Source organism: Equus asinus, chromosome 14 (assembly GCF_041296235.1).
Source record: "Equus asinus isolate D_3611 breed Donkey chromosome 14, EquAss-T2T_v2, whole genome shotgun sequence".
Lineage (NCBI taxonomy): Eukaryota > Metazoa > Chordata > Mammalia > Perissodactyla > Equidae > Equus > Equus asinus.
In genome coordinates this window covers 7,776,386-7,791,266 of record NC_091803.1, presented here as the reverse complement: position 1 = coordinate 7,791,266, position 14,881 = coordinate 7,776,386, and the positions used below count along the sequence as shown (strand labels likewise).

Below are 14,881 nucleotides of genomic sequence, written 5' to 3'. Positions count from 1 at the left end.
TAGTGATGGCAGCTGTGGGAATCAAAGCCAGAAATCTCAAAGGTTAGGCAAAATTTGGGACAACAGCCAACGGTCCATTTTTAAAATGTATTTATTTAAAGATAAACTTGTGGAAAAGTTGCATGGATGGTAAACAACCATATACCCTTTATCCAGGTGTACCCATTAGTATTTTGACCCATTTTCGATATCTCTCCACTTTGTCTCTGTCTCCGCTCCCTCCCTCGTCTTTCTCTATCAGCACACGCGCACACACACACACACACACACACACACACACGAATGTCCATGAATGTGCCATGTCCGCGCCCAGGATCCAAACCGGCGAAACGCTGGGCCACCAAAGCAGAGTGTGCAAACTTAACCACTCGACCATGGGGCCGGCCCGACCTGAAACTATTGTTGGTGGAGCTTATCTTGCTCAGACTTTAAAGGATGATTTTATAATCATCAGTCCTGGGGACCTTAGGGGCAGTCAGGACCAGACTTGCTATAAAAAAGCAATGCCAGAGAAGCAAAGATACATAGAGGGATTTGTCTGAACAGAGACCTCCTGCAGTCGAGGGAGGGTACATGAGAGGGGTGGGCTTGAAGTGTACCTTCCTTTTGGGTAGAGACGATGGTGAAGCTGTGGATGAGGGAGAAGACAGGGAAAGAAAGGAGCTGTCATTACTGGTAAACCCTCTCACATGGGAGGGAAAGGATTGGGTGTCTGCGGCCAAGATAGATTCATCAGACTCAGCGAGGGAATGTGGGCACGCAAAGGGAGGACATGACACAGGGCTTCATTCCAGCAGTTTAGCACTAAACAATGAAGCTGTAAAAGTTATAACTATTAAATGACTAGCTAGCGTGGGGGGAGATGAAATAAATATATATACACCATCAACAATAATGACATTATTGTTTAAAAAGGTACAGAGATGTCAATGGGAATTTTGGGGAAAAGATAGAAAGTAGATGGGGAAAAAATCATAAAACCTTTCATGGAAGAAGTAACCATAGGTGTGATTCAAACAAAATCTAAAGGTACTGTCAAATATGATTACAACTGTGCTCACTAGAAGTTATGCTAAAGAGAAGCCTAGTCCCTAAATCAAGATGAGTTTGACTCTGCAGGTCATGGTCCAGCACAATTGCTCTGTAAAATAATGGAAAAGTTTAAAATTTTGCTGGGAGGAGGGGATTTGGCAGAGAAAAAGAGGGAGCAGCAGGGTGAGACACCGTATGGGTGGAGGAGGCCAGATTTGAGAACCTTTAGAGGCTGACTAGCCTAAGAGGGATTCGGGGAAAAGAAGAACTACCAAACATTTTCAAGTTGTTTGCCCTGGGTCCACGGATGCGCCACGCCCTTGTGGCCCTCTTTCTCATGCTTTCTGTTGGTTGATACAGGCTACTCTGTTCTCTCATGCTTTTCGGTGATAGTGGATTCTTTTGAGGAGATAATGGGAGGTGGGGCTGCTGCTGAGTGTATTTCTGGTTTCATGCAGGTAAAAACACATTATGTATGAGGGGAAGTTTTAGTTGAAGGCCGAGTAGATCTTGGGGATGTAAATCCCTGGGCACAGGACCGACTTTCAAAGATGACGTGGGGGTCCAAAAGGAGATCGCCAAGCAATAAAAGGCTCTTAGGTAATAGCTGGGTAACAGAATAAATAGAAAATTTCACCAAGGTGAAATATATGCTATGGTGAATATGTGGAGTTGGAAGGTAAGTTGGAAGTATCTAAAGGGCCTCAGAGGGGTGAACTGATTTGCTGGCCTGGATGGTGGGGGAAGGGTTGTGGGTTCATCACTTCTGTGTTTTCCCCTCCCCGACCTTCAAGGACCTTTGGTGTCTATGCTAAAGCTCTGTGATGCGGGCCTGGAACTCTAGTCTAGAATGTGCACTCTTAATGCCCAGCTGCCTGAGGTGGCAGTGCACTTCTGGTGATGCAGATCACCCTCTTTGTCTGAGGAATGTTAATGCACCATGGCTGAGCTCCAGCTTGAGTTCCTAGGTATTCCCATCCCTGCCTTCCTGTGTGGGGTGGGGCTCCTTCTTCTGTCACTCTGCTACCTAAAGAGGAGTCCATGTTTCCCAATATTTCGGACAGAGAGAGACATCAATCAGGTAAGTAAATCAGGTCCCTCAGAAATATCAAATCTTTCTTTTCAAATAGATGCATTCAATGCTATCAATTTCCCACTAAGTACTGCTTTTGCTATACCTTATAAATTTTACTAAGTTCTATTTTAATTTTCATTTTGTTTAAAATACTTTGAGACTTCTTCCTTGACCAATGTGTTTAGTAGCGTGTTGTTTAATCTCCAAACATTTTAGGATTTCCAGCTATCCTTCTGTAATTGATTCCTAGTTTAATTCCATTATGGTCTGAAAACATACTTTGTACAATCTCTATTTATTTTTGTTAAAGTGTGTTTTGTGGCCAAGAACGTGGTCTATCTTGGTGAATGTTCCATGAGTTTGAGAAGAATGTGTATTATCGGATGAAGTACTCTAAAAAATGTCAATTAGATCACGTTGACTGATGGTGCTGTTCAGGTCAACTGCATCTATACTGATTTTCTGCCTGCTGAATCTGTCCATTTCTGAGGGAGAGGGTGAAATCTCCAAACATAACAATGGATTCAACTATTTCTCTTTGCAGTTCTACCAGTTTTTGCCTCATATTTTGACACTATGTTGTTAGATGTATACATGTTGAGGACTGTGTGTCTCGTTGGAGCATGGACCCTTTATGGTTATGTAATACCCCTCTTTATCCCTGATAGTTTTCCTTGTTCTGAAGTCTGCTTTGTCTGAAATTAATATAGTTACTCCTGTTTTCTTTTGGTTAGTGTTAGCATGGTACATTTTTCTCTGTCTTTATTTGTAATCTATCTGTATCTTTATTTTTAAAGCGGGCATTTTGTATACAATATTTAATTGCGTCTTGTTTTTTTATGCACTGACAGTCTCTGTTTTTTAACTGGTGAATTTACACGATTTATATTTAGTGATTTTTTAAAAATACGGTAGGACTCATATCTACAATGTCTATAACTGTTTACTATTCATTATATCTATTCTTTTTTCTTCTCTTTTTCTGCGTTTTCTGGTTTTACATAAGCATTTTATATGATTCCATTTTCTCTCATCTCTTACTATATCAATTGTTCTTTAAAAAAAATTTCAGTGGTTGCTGTAGAGTTTGTAATATACATTTATAACTAATGTAAGTCCTCTGTAACAGTGTTTTCATTCCTTTCACTTATCCATATACTATAATCACCCAATACATTGTCACTATTATTATTAGCTCAATTGAGAATAAGAAAAATAAAAGTTTCATTTTACCTTAATTTATTCCTTCTCTTCCTCTTTTTAATGAGGATCCAAGGTATCATTTTCCTTCTCCCTGAGGAACTTTTAAAAAATATTTATTGCAGAGCAGGTCTGCTGCTGATGAATTCCCTCAGTTTTTGTTTGTCTGAGAAAGGTTTTATTTCTCCTTCACTTTTGAATGATAATCTCACTAGATAGAAAATTCTAGGTGGGTGGTGTTTTTTCTTCTTTCAACACTTTAAATATTTCACTTCACTCTCTTCTTGCTTGCATGGTTTATGATGAGAATCCCACAATTCTCATCCTTGTTCCTCTAGATGTAGGGTGTTTATTTTCCTCTGGATTCTTTCAAGATTTATCTTTTGGTTTCCTACAGTTTGAAGACGATATGTCCAAGTATAGACTTTTTTAGTATTTATCTTGTTGGGGTCTTTTCTGAGCTTCTACAATCTATGGTTAACCTGTCATTAATTTTGGAAAATCCTTGGCCATCATTACTTCAAATATTTTTCTACTCTGTTCTTTCTCTTTTCTCCTTCTGGTATGCCAATTACACATGCTACATATTTTGAAACTGTCTCACAGTTCTTGGATATTCTGGGCTTTAAAACTTTTTTTCTTTCTCTCTGTGCATTTCAGTTTGCAAAGTTTCTATTGACATATATTCAAACTCACATATTCCTTCCTTGGCCGTATGCAATCTACAGATGAGCCAATCACAGGCCTTCTCCATTTCTTGTAGTGTTTTTGGTTTCTAACATTCCCTTTTGATTCTTTCTTAGAATTTCCCTCTGTCTGTTGACATTCCTCATCTGTTCTTGTGTGCCATCTATTTTTTCCATCAGAGCCCTTAACATACTAATCATGGTTATTTTGGATTCTATGTGTGATAATTCCAAAACCTGTGTCAATGTGAATGTGGATCTGATGCTTGCTTTGTCTGTTTAGACTGTTTTTTCTTGCCTTTTAGGATGCCTTGTAATTTTTGGTTGAAAGCCAGACACGCTGTATTAGGAAATAGGAACTGAAATAAATAAACCTTTAGTGTGAAGTTTTATGCTCATCTGGCTAGGTGTTGGGCTGTGTTTAATATTTACCGTAGCTGTGCGTATCAGAGGCTTCCATTTCCTCTAGTGTCCTTGTTTTTGTGTTTCTTGTGTCTTTAGGTTCCCCTAAATCTCCTCCTTAAACAGAGCCCATGCCTTGCAACTCTTTCAGCTATGATCCCATCACTATACTGCAGCCCTGGGGACGCGGTGGGAAGGTGTTAAGGGAGGGGATATAATTAAATCTTTTAGTGGGCCTGTGTCCCTGGGTTGTGACGTTCACAAGTGTTTCTAAGCTTTTTTTTTCTTTTCTTTCAACTCTTTAGATGAGACGGGAAGGCTACAGGGGGCTGCAGTTGGGTAACTGCCCTTCACCCACGTGGGATAAGGCTTGGTAGTCTTTTCCCCTGCTGAGGAGGCTTCTATTACGGAGCACATTCGGGATATTTCAAAATCCTTTCAAAATGGTAACCTTTCTCCCCCACCCTCCCGTGCCAGAAACATCAGAGTTTCTTCATGGTTCTTCACTGTGAGAACTTAGTAGGGTTCCTGGAAGTAAAACTCACGAGTAGGTGGGGCCTCCCCTTAAACGGTCCTCCAGGAGTTTCTCACTTTCATGCTAGCCCACATGCATCCTCAGCAGTTTGTCAGTGTCTTTTACGTGTTTCTACCAGTTTATGGCTCTAGTGGCTTCTGCTCCAGGTAAGCTGATCTTAACTGTGATTCTCTGCATTCACCCTCTCTGAAGATTTTGGGTAGTAGTTTGCCCTGCAACCTCAATTCTCCGGTGACTTCAAGAAAAGCCACTGATTTTCAGTTTGCTCAGCTTTTGCTTCTCCTAAGGACCGTAGTAAAGACTCCCAAGCTCTTTAAGTGTTGGAGCTGGAACCAAAAGTCACTCCTCAAAGAATAATTCTTTATTTTCCTGTTTCCTTTCTCACATTTTTAAATGAGTTTGGCTGGGCCAGAGAGACACCTAAAATGGGAAGTCTGAGGAGAGGACAGACCATTGCTCTCTTAGGGGAAGAGAACAGGCAGAACTAGGGCTTCAGGGAGGACTAAGGATTCCATTTAAAGCTCACAGACTGTCTGGGTGTGCTGGTAGGTTCCCAAATAAAATCCCAAACAGTGATTCTGTAGTCCTTGATTCAGTTATTTAGCATTTCAGATCTGTGTAGGAGAACACCGTTCCCAGCACTTGATCATGAGTCATCTTGCCATGTCAGGCGCCACTTGCCAAGCCTTCCTTCGTGTTGGGCAGATCAGGAGAACAGAGCTGAGTCTCTGAGCAGATGCTGGAGCAAGAGCTCTGTCCCAGGATACAGAGGCCTATCTGAGGAAGCACAGATGTGACTGTGGGTCTCAGAGTCTATGCCCTCCTTGAGCAGAGGACTTCTGACTGAGAATATCAAGTGTGGACCTCATAGCCAAAAATCCTCCTTCGAGGTTTTCAAAGAAGGAAAAACTGAAAGAATTTTATCACCTTTAAAAATTAATAAAAGGAAGGAACGCAAAATTATAGGAATTAAAATAGAGAGTCATATTATTCTTGGATAACAAATATCTGACTTTCCTAAACAGAGAAGTGAGACCAATGAGTCCCAGCCCCTCATTCTTTTCTTATTGTTCTCAGTGTCAGGACGGAGCCAAGAGGAGAAGAAAAGGTGGAACACCAAGTGGTAAGGTTCTACCTATCCCACCTGAGCTCTCCAAGGGTGACCCTTCCTGTCTTTTCCATGAGGTCCCAGGTCCATGGTCTCTGAGGATGTCAGTCACTAGATACAGTCCCTCTCAGAAAACAGAGCCCTCAGAGGAGAGGCTCATGGGAAAGCAGTCAGAACCTGAAACATTTCTCAGATTCCTGCTCTGCCCAGCTCTGGGCATGAAGCAGTGATGGACCTGGGCAATGGGCGTTGCCCAATAAGTGGCCATATGAGATGTCAAGAGTCAGAACTTCTGTCTCCTGACCTTGTGAAAGTACTTTGACTTCCTGGATGATCAGATTCTTCCTTGAAGTAACCAGTGACCTATGTTCCTCACATGGTGTTTTTGAGCCTCACATGGGATGACATACATATATGAATGAAAGCCCTTTGTGAATGATAAAGCAACATACATACGTGAGCTTTATTATTATCATTAACCATGCGATCTTGAATCCTAATTCTTGGAGCTCTCCAAGTCCAATCTACCAAGGGTACCATAAAGGACATTCTACTCTGCCTCCTAAAAGATCTCTTTGCTTCTGTCTTCATCACTTTTCTGGTTTCCCAGGTGGGAGAGCTTGCCAGAGCGAAGCAGAGGAGGCAAGGAAGGTGCTTTCTCTGCTGCAAAGGTGACTAAACACAATCCTTCTTTCCTGTATCCTGCTTCTTAGTAGGGTCTAAGAATTTCTAGGGCCTCAGTGAAATGTGACATTGATAAGGGAGGGAAAATCCTCAGATTTTGAAATCCAGATTGTGAAAGTCTTGGGGAGAAGGAAACAACACAGATTGTGAGCTCAAGGAAGTGGGGGGATGTGAAAGGACAGTATGCAATGGGTGCCCCTACCTCTGTCAGACCTGCCAGGGCCCCATATATTTGTTCTGGTCCTGGCTGCAGCTGTGTATATCCTGTCTCCTTCAGTCCCCGGGACCAGCATCGCGATACCATCTGCTTTCGTCAACTGCTATGTCCAGATCCCTCCTGGGAGGTGTGTAATAGCACAACCGTGGAGGTCAATTGGCTGCTGTTCCTGGAGGACCTGGAAGATGATACTGCCTCTGTGTCCTCTCTGGCTTCCACAGCTTCTGGGACTGAGTCATCATTTACTCTGTCCTCCGCCTTCTCAGAAGTCCCTCCAGGAGACCTAACACCATCCCCTCCACCTGACCCTTCCCCACCGCCCCCCTCCGTTCTCTCACCTAACCCAATGACACCCTTAGCTGACTTTCTTTCACCCTCACCACCGGGTCACTCTATGCCACCAGAGCCTTTTCCTCCCTTGGAGTCCAAATTCCCAGCAGACCATTCCCCACCCCAACCCCTTGCCCTTCCCCCTCTCCCACCACATGACACCCAGGCAATGGATCCTATTCTCCAACCAGAGGCCACTCTGTCTCTGAATACGATCTTCTCTCTTGACCGCACCCTTTCCCAAGATATTAACGCCTTACCAAATTTGTCCCAGATAATGAATCCACTAGCTTGATTCACTAGCTTGTCATCACGGACCACCAGCCTGTCTGTCTCACCACCGACAGACCACCCTTTAACTGTGACTCAATCTAAATCGGTTTCCATCTTATTGAAGTCTGTTCCAGAGAACTCATCTCCAGATAGCCCTGGTGGGTTGTCCACTTATGTCCCAACAGTCAGAGGCACTGACCATTCAAGTCTGTCAATTTCAGAATTCTCTTGTTGTCAGGCTCCTGCCAGGAACATGTTCCTCCCCACATTATCACACTCTGATTTTCAACGAGAGCAAGTTTCCCTCTGTCTACCAGAGACCTGTCTCTGGGGAGACTCTGCTACCAATCACATGGAGGCCAGCAGCCATTCTTTCCTTGGCCTTAACGGTCAGGCATTCTTGGCAAGACAAATAAAAAAGAGAATGGATTTCCAGATTTTAGAGAAGAAAGAAAAGGAGGAAGGACTATTTTCAAAACAAATGTGCTCAGAAAACCAACGGATGTCTTCAGGGAATTCATTGCAGCCACTTGACGTACAAGACACCACAGCCCCCAAAGCTGGCTGGGACATCACAGGCAAACCAGAGCAGCTGAGCATTCGTCAACAGCTACTGTATGTCAAGACTTTGGGAGAAAACTTGCAGCAGAAATATACCCAGCTCTTTTGGGGTCTTCCCTCTCTGCACAGTGAGTCCCTGGTGGCCACTCTCCTGGTTTCTAGTAGTAGTGCCCCACTAGGGTCTCATTTTGTCTTATTCAATGGAATCTGTAATGCTTCTGCAGTCAAGATGTGGGATCCAGAATCTCCACCACTTCCCCATTCTCACCCTCCTCCCCTCTCCGATGTACATCCGCAACCCTTCTCTCAGACCAACCCCCAATCCCAGCCCCCACCCTTCACTCAGGTCCAGCCCCATGCCCACCTTCAATCCCCACTCTCAATCCTACCATCTTCTTCTCCATCCCAGATTAGGGACCATGGAGTGTCTTTCCATAGATCCCAGATTGAGTCAGACTCTCACATCTCAACTGAAAATCAACACCTGAAATGGCACATGTTGCAGAAGCAACAAGAAAGTCTGTGGGGTTTAGTCCCTGCATTCCAAAAATCTCAAGAAGCCACTTGTCCTCAAGCTCTCACCCCTCCTTTGGTCAGCCAGTCCTCCCATGCCTATGTACCAGTCTCTGTCCTTCCTGGCCATTTTCATATCACCAGTGAACCCCAGGATAAAATGGAGCTCCACATTCCAAGGAGGCTATTCTCACACTGCTGCCTCCATGCCAGTAGGAATCTAGAGTCTCTGTGTAAATGTACAGAAACATCTCAGCAAAAAGGCAGACACACTCACTCACAGCTCTGTCAGCTTCAGGGCCAGAGTAGCAAGGATCTAGCAGAGACTGAATTGAGTTTCCCAGGAAGCTTCCATGAGACGATCTCAACAAAGTTTCAACTAAGGCAGGACATGAAGAGGAATCTTGGACATATCCTAGAGAAGAGCCCAGAAGATAGTCCTCCAAGGGTCTCAGAATGCTACCTACTAAAGAGTCTGAGGGCTGCCTCAGAGACAAAAAGTAGCTGTGTGTGTCACTCAAGGAATTACTCAGGGAATCAACTCTTAAATGTCTCAAGGAAGGACACAGACCAGAATGAAATGAAAACCATTCTTAGATTACATCTAAGCCAGAAGTTTTGGCAGATCACTGCCGGGAGGATCCCCCTCGGGGTGTGTCATTCATGGCTGGCTGAGGACAACCCATCCCCTCCTTCTGGGAGTTCCCAGAACAATATGGAAAACAGAAATTTGAAAAACATAACAGTAGGTGGGGTCCACCCCCAGATGACCACTCCAGAGCTTTCTTTTCTGGATCCCAACACCCGACAGGTGCTAGAAGCCCATATTATAAGGTTTCGTGTGAGTCAGAGGTGGGGCCTACCTCTCAAAGTTCTTGAATCCATAAAATCCCATAAGTCGAGAGAAGCCAAAACATGGCCTCTTCCCCAATTTGACTTTCTCTCCTCAGCCACCTATATTTCTGGGGTGGATTCCAAAAGCTGAGGTTTCCAAGCCCCTTGAGGAAAGCTCTAAAAGTTTTCAGGGAAATAAGGTGAAAACAACGAATTCAGTCCCCATCCTGGATCTTCCACTCCCTGCTACCTCATCTGTGGGCAACGAAGGACGGGGGCCCTAAAACCATCCCACTCTGATATCGACCAGGAGCTTGCCAAGGACATCCAGGCAATCGAGCATGGCAGACAGACTTCAGAGATCCTCACACACAGCTTTATAGACAAAGTGAGTCAGAGTAAGACTGCACTAGACAATAACAGATGCAGCTGAGAGGTGCCCACAAGGCAAGCTGGGGCTGGACATGTGCCAAGGGATGAGAATGTGAGTTCCAGTGATAGAGAGGACATGATTCAGGGCCAAAAGATGGTGGAGAAGAATTGAAAACATTTTTCCACGTCCACCATGAACTTCAGGGAGATATTCAAGGCTGAGGAGCTGTGCGTTCTTACATCACAATCTTGTGACATCTTGACAACCAACAAGTTGGGAAGCTCCCAAATGGTAAATATCAATGTGAGCAAAGTAGAAACTACCCTGACCAGTGAATGTCCCTCACCAAAAATACCAGTTCCCCAAGATTCCAAGCCACCAGACATTAAAAAACAGCTCCTTACCGAGTTGAAGTTGCAATTGAAGAGCAAGGAACATAGCCAGCCTAAAGGCTCTCCCGCTGACATATCCCTTACTTCAGATAGCTTGCCTTCCGACTCCTCACTGACTCAGTCCCAGAGCGTCTCCAGTGGGGACATGGGAGCTTCCCAGGTGCTGCAAGTCCACTTGGAGGACAATGGGGATTGGCGGGAACCCTGGGCCTCTAAGCATGTCTCATACAAATGCCAGGACAGGAATTTCCCACCAGCTGCAAAGACAGTGAGACCTCTGGACTCCAGAGCAGGAGAATGTGGAAGAGAGGATTCAGGAGTTGGGACGTCTAAAGCCAGAAAGAAGAGCCACTCTATTGAGGACAGAGAATTAGAGGGCACTTCCCCGTATCTGTCACAGAATGAACAGTTTCCTCCTGAAAGTTACTTCAGAAAAAAAATGAGGCAGTTTTTTCAGTGGATTAATTCCAAGAAAAAAATCACAGGGCAGGAAAGTCCCCAGCAAAAAGCCAAGTTCACGACAACCTTTGCACCGCTCCGAGACCCAGCTCAAAGTGCAGCTCTCGTGAGCTGTGGGCCTCCTGAAGCTCATGAGCTCATGGCAGCCATCGGGAAGATCCTAGAGGAGAAACTGGCATGGAGATACGAACCTGAGGCTGCAGAGTTAAGTCAGCAGAAGGGGGAACTGCAGGCCCAGGTAGAGCCTGATGAGGGACATCCCTCCAACTACGGGGCTCTCTCTGACCCACAGCCAGGGGAATGGGCAAGGACCACATCCTGCAGCCAAGATGCTGTCCCTCCTGACAAGAGTTTTCGTACAAGGGTTAGACAGAAAAGAGACAGGATCAGACAGCCCTGGAAAGTTGTGGCCTTCAAGGACCAGCATTTATGCCAGAGTCAACCCCCTTCCCCACCCTACAGGGAGTCTGTGCCCCATCCAAGACCCACCTGCATGCATGATGTATGCCACGTCCCTCCGGCCACCCTCTCCTCTGATGAAAGCACTGTGTTCAGAGATCTGACTCCTCTATTCAAACAGGAAATGCTTCTCCAACACTTCCAGGGAGGAAAAATGTCCCCAAAGAAATCATTCAGTCCTTGTTGAGAAAGCATTGCCGTTTTCACGAGAACACATCCTCTGATGAGAACCATGGTTAGCACAACCAAGGATACTGATCATCCTCAATAAACGTTTCTGCCAAGAGAGAGTAGTGTTCTCTGTGTGGTGCTTTGGGGGAGTGGGTTTGGGGTTCCCAGCGCTTATGCTCAGGGAAAGGAAGGAGGGAAGTCAGCTCTGACTGATCTCCTCTTTTGGTTTCTGCAAGATGACCAGTCCCTTGTAGGGGGCCTGACAGTGGCTTTCTCAGTTTTATCTTGGGTCCTGTATTTGACCTTACTCAGATGTCCTGTACTTAAAACACTTTACTTTTTCATAAAAAGTACAAAAAGTTTACTCTAAAAACTTCCGGGCCTTTTCAAAATGAGAAAAACCCTTCAAGTCCAGAACTTGGCTCAACTTGTCTTTCCATCTGCTCCCTCACTATCCTGAACTATACACAGCTGCAGGGTGGGATGCGTTCCCCTGGAAGGATACAGCCAGAATTTCCCCTTGTTGCCTCAGAAAGTTTTGGAATTGGAAGTGTGGGGGTGTTTAGGCCCTGAGGTGAGTGGCAGGGGGAAATGTTGCTCTTGGATCGCTTGGTGAGGAATGAATGTCACCTGCTCCTAAGAGCCTTTCTCTCCCTCAGGCGGTCTGGGTGGTGGGCCGCGTCCCCACGCCTCAGCTGACCCTAACGAAAATGGGGAGCAGCTCACCCTTGCCCTTCCTCTACCCTTCCTGGAGCAGACAGGAGGAGATAACTTGCAGCTCTGAAAGGGACCAGAGATATGAATATTTTCCTGAAAACGGTAACTTACCTTCATTTAGAAAAAGTTGCTGATTCCTGAGTATCTCACAGGTGAGCAGTCAGTGCAGGTGTGTGTATGGGTGGGTTTTGCGATTGTGGACACTGGAGTGGCCAGGGCAGGGTCCGGGAACTGGGTGGGTCCCGCCGAAGAATCTGTTATATGTGGGGTGGTAATCTGTCTGGAAGGCACATTCTGAGCTCAACAATGAGGTCTCCCTGCATGTGAGGACACCTCAAGGAATGGGAAGAGCCGCTCCCGAGGGAAACTTCCTCAGGATGCCCAGCTTGGTAGAATTATTGCAAGACCAAGAGATCACCTGGCTATCATTTGTAGGAATGGTCGTCGGGCAGCCACCCAGAATTTGGGGCAAAAGGAGATAACAAGTAGGGAAAAAGGAATGGTGGAGTGAGTGGAAAAGGAAGGAAAAAATGAGGAGGGGAAGAATGACCTCATCATCACTCCTCATGGTCCCTGAGGGTCACTTTGAGCTCAAAATGTCCCTTCCAGACAGATTAACACCCCACATCCTGGCCATCCACTCCACCCAGCACTACCTTACCTAGGCCTCACCTCCTGGAGACTAATCAGGGCTGGGGGGAGCACAATGATACCACTGCAGCTAAGAGAACTTGGGATAGTCTTCGAGATTGAAGACAGTATCTCCAGGAATGTTGTCAAGGAGGTTGTCCTCTCATTTGGTGCCTGCCTTCCCAGCCATGCTACATCTTACACCAAGGTTACAGTAATTTAGGGGTGTGTTAGTTACTATATAACAAACACCCCAAAAGTTAGTGGCTTAAAAAACCAAGTATTTATTAATTCATAGTTTCTGTTGGTGAGGAATCTAGGCAAGGCCTACCTGGGTTCTCTGCTCCAAGGTCTCTCACAAGGCTGCAATTAAGGTGGCAGCTGGGGCTGGGGTCTCATCTGAAGGCTTGACTGGGGAAATACACACTTCTTTGCTCACTTCTATAGTTGCTGGCTGGATGCAGTTCCTCAAGGCCTGTTGGACTGAGAGCCTCAATTCCTGGATGGCTGTTGGCTGGAGTTGGCCGGAGGCAACCTTCAGTTCCTTGTCATGTAGGCCTCTCCAACATGGCAGCTTGCTTCATCAAAGCCAGGAGAGAGTCTGCTAGCAAGAGAGAAGTCACAATCTTGTAAACTAATGAGGGAAATGATATCCCATCACCTTTCCCTTATTCTATTAGTCAGAAGCAAATCACGAGGTCCAGCTTACACTTAAGGGGAGCAGTTTATACAAGGGTGTGACTAGCAAAAGAAGGGATCTTTGGAACCTTCTTAGAACTCTTCCTAACACAAGGGTTTCTTCTCGGACATCCCACTGAGTTCACTGAAGCAAAAGTGACCAAAGGGACCAAGTGGATCCTTGTGCTCATCCATATGCACGTCATCAAAGTTAAAGCTGTTTAATGGCTAAGCGGAGTAACGTCTGGAAGAAAAACATCAAAGAGATTGAAGCATCCAAAGAAGGAGGGAAAGGTGGCATGGAGGTAAAGGCGGTGTGGGGTCATCATGAACGGTAAAGTGAAAGGAGCCCTTAGAACCACCTGCCTCACCACTGCCAGTATTCAGACTTAGAGGGGAGGAAATTTAGGTGCAAGAAGGCTCATCCTCGCTCCGCCACCGTATCTCCACTCTGCTCTAGCTCCCCGACTATAGGCCTAAAGAAGCAACCTTCAGTTCCCATAGAGATAGCCAGGCTTATAGAGGAAGCAAACCCTACAGCTTGCAAGGTTTAACTTCTGCTCTTATTGATATAGTTAATATAGCACATCCATCATTTCAAATTTGCTTCTCACAGCTTGAACATCAGAGAATGAATCACACAATCGATGGCAAAGCCAGTACTAGGGAATTCAGCATGTAGCTCCCATTCTGGGATGTTTTCCATGAACCCATTGCCAAAGAGCTTCTAACCAAGGGAGAGGTGGTGGCTCAAAAGGGCTGACTTACTGGCTGGGGTCACAAAACAAGTCATACCTGGTGCCCAGATATTTGCTTCTATTCAGAGAAACACTGGATGAGGCAACGAGACAGAATTTGCACACTCAGCACATCTAGGCAGTCAACTGTCCAAATGAGGTGACAGTACCACCCAGGAGTGATCCCACACTCTTGTTCTGCTTCTAGTAGTGTTTTCCTTTTTCCCAGATTCCAGTTCCTATGGGAAAGCAGGACTCTTACCAAAAGAAGGAAAACGTATTAGCTGAACAGTGACTGGAGAGATGAGGAGGAATTTCTCCAGAAACAGATTTCATGGGCTTGCTGCTTATACCCAGAGATCAGTGCTGTGCAGCTTGGGGGGCATGGGGGTGGGGGTGGGGGTCTCATTTACATGGTACTCTGTGGCACCCGAAGAATTTTCAGTGACATAGAATGTGATGGGAATGGGTTACCTGAATTTTTATACCCTCAAGCCCACACTCCAAACCTAATGTCAGGGCGAATAAAATGCATGAATTGACTGGTACCTTGATGTGGCTTGGGTATGGGAACCCCAGATCTCAGCTTCAGGCACTGTGAATTTCTCTGGTACCAGGTGCTGCCTAAGGGAATCAGTTTCTTGAGGCAGCCTTCACATGGATTAACACTCAGAACTGTGCCGTAATCTGCAGCCACAATGAAGGGGCCCAGGCTATGAGAAGGGGCTCTTCTCTCTTTTTTTTTTTTTTTTAAAGATTGGCACCTGAGCTAACAACTGTTGCCAATCTTCTCCTTCTTTTTTTCTCTTTTTTCT

The 14,881-nt window shown here is 45.4% G+C and overlaps 1 pseudogene; it reads right to left on the bottom strand.

Annotated features, from left to right (window-relative positions):
• LOC123276647 (heparan sulfate glucosamine 3-O-sulfotransferase 4-like) overlaps positions 1-14,881 on the bottom strand; it is a 71,381-nt pseudogene that overhangs the window by 28,420 nt on the left and 28,080 nt on the right.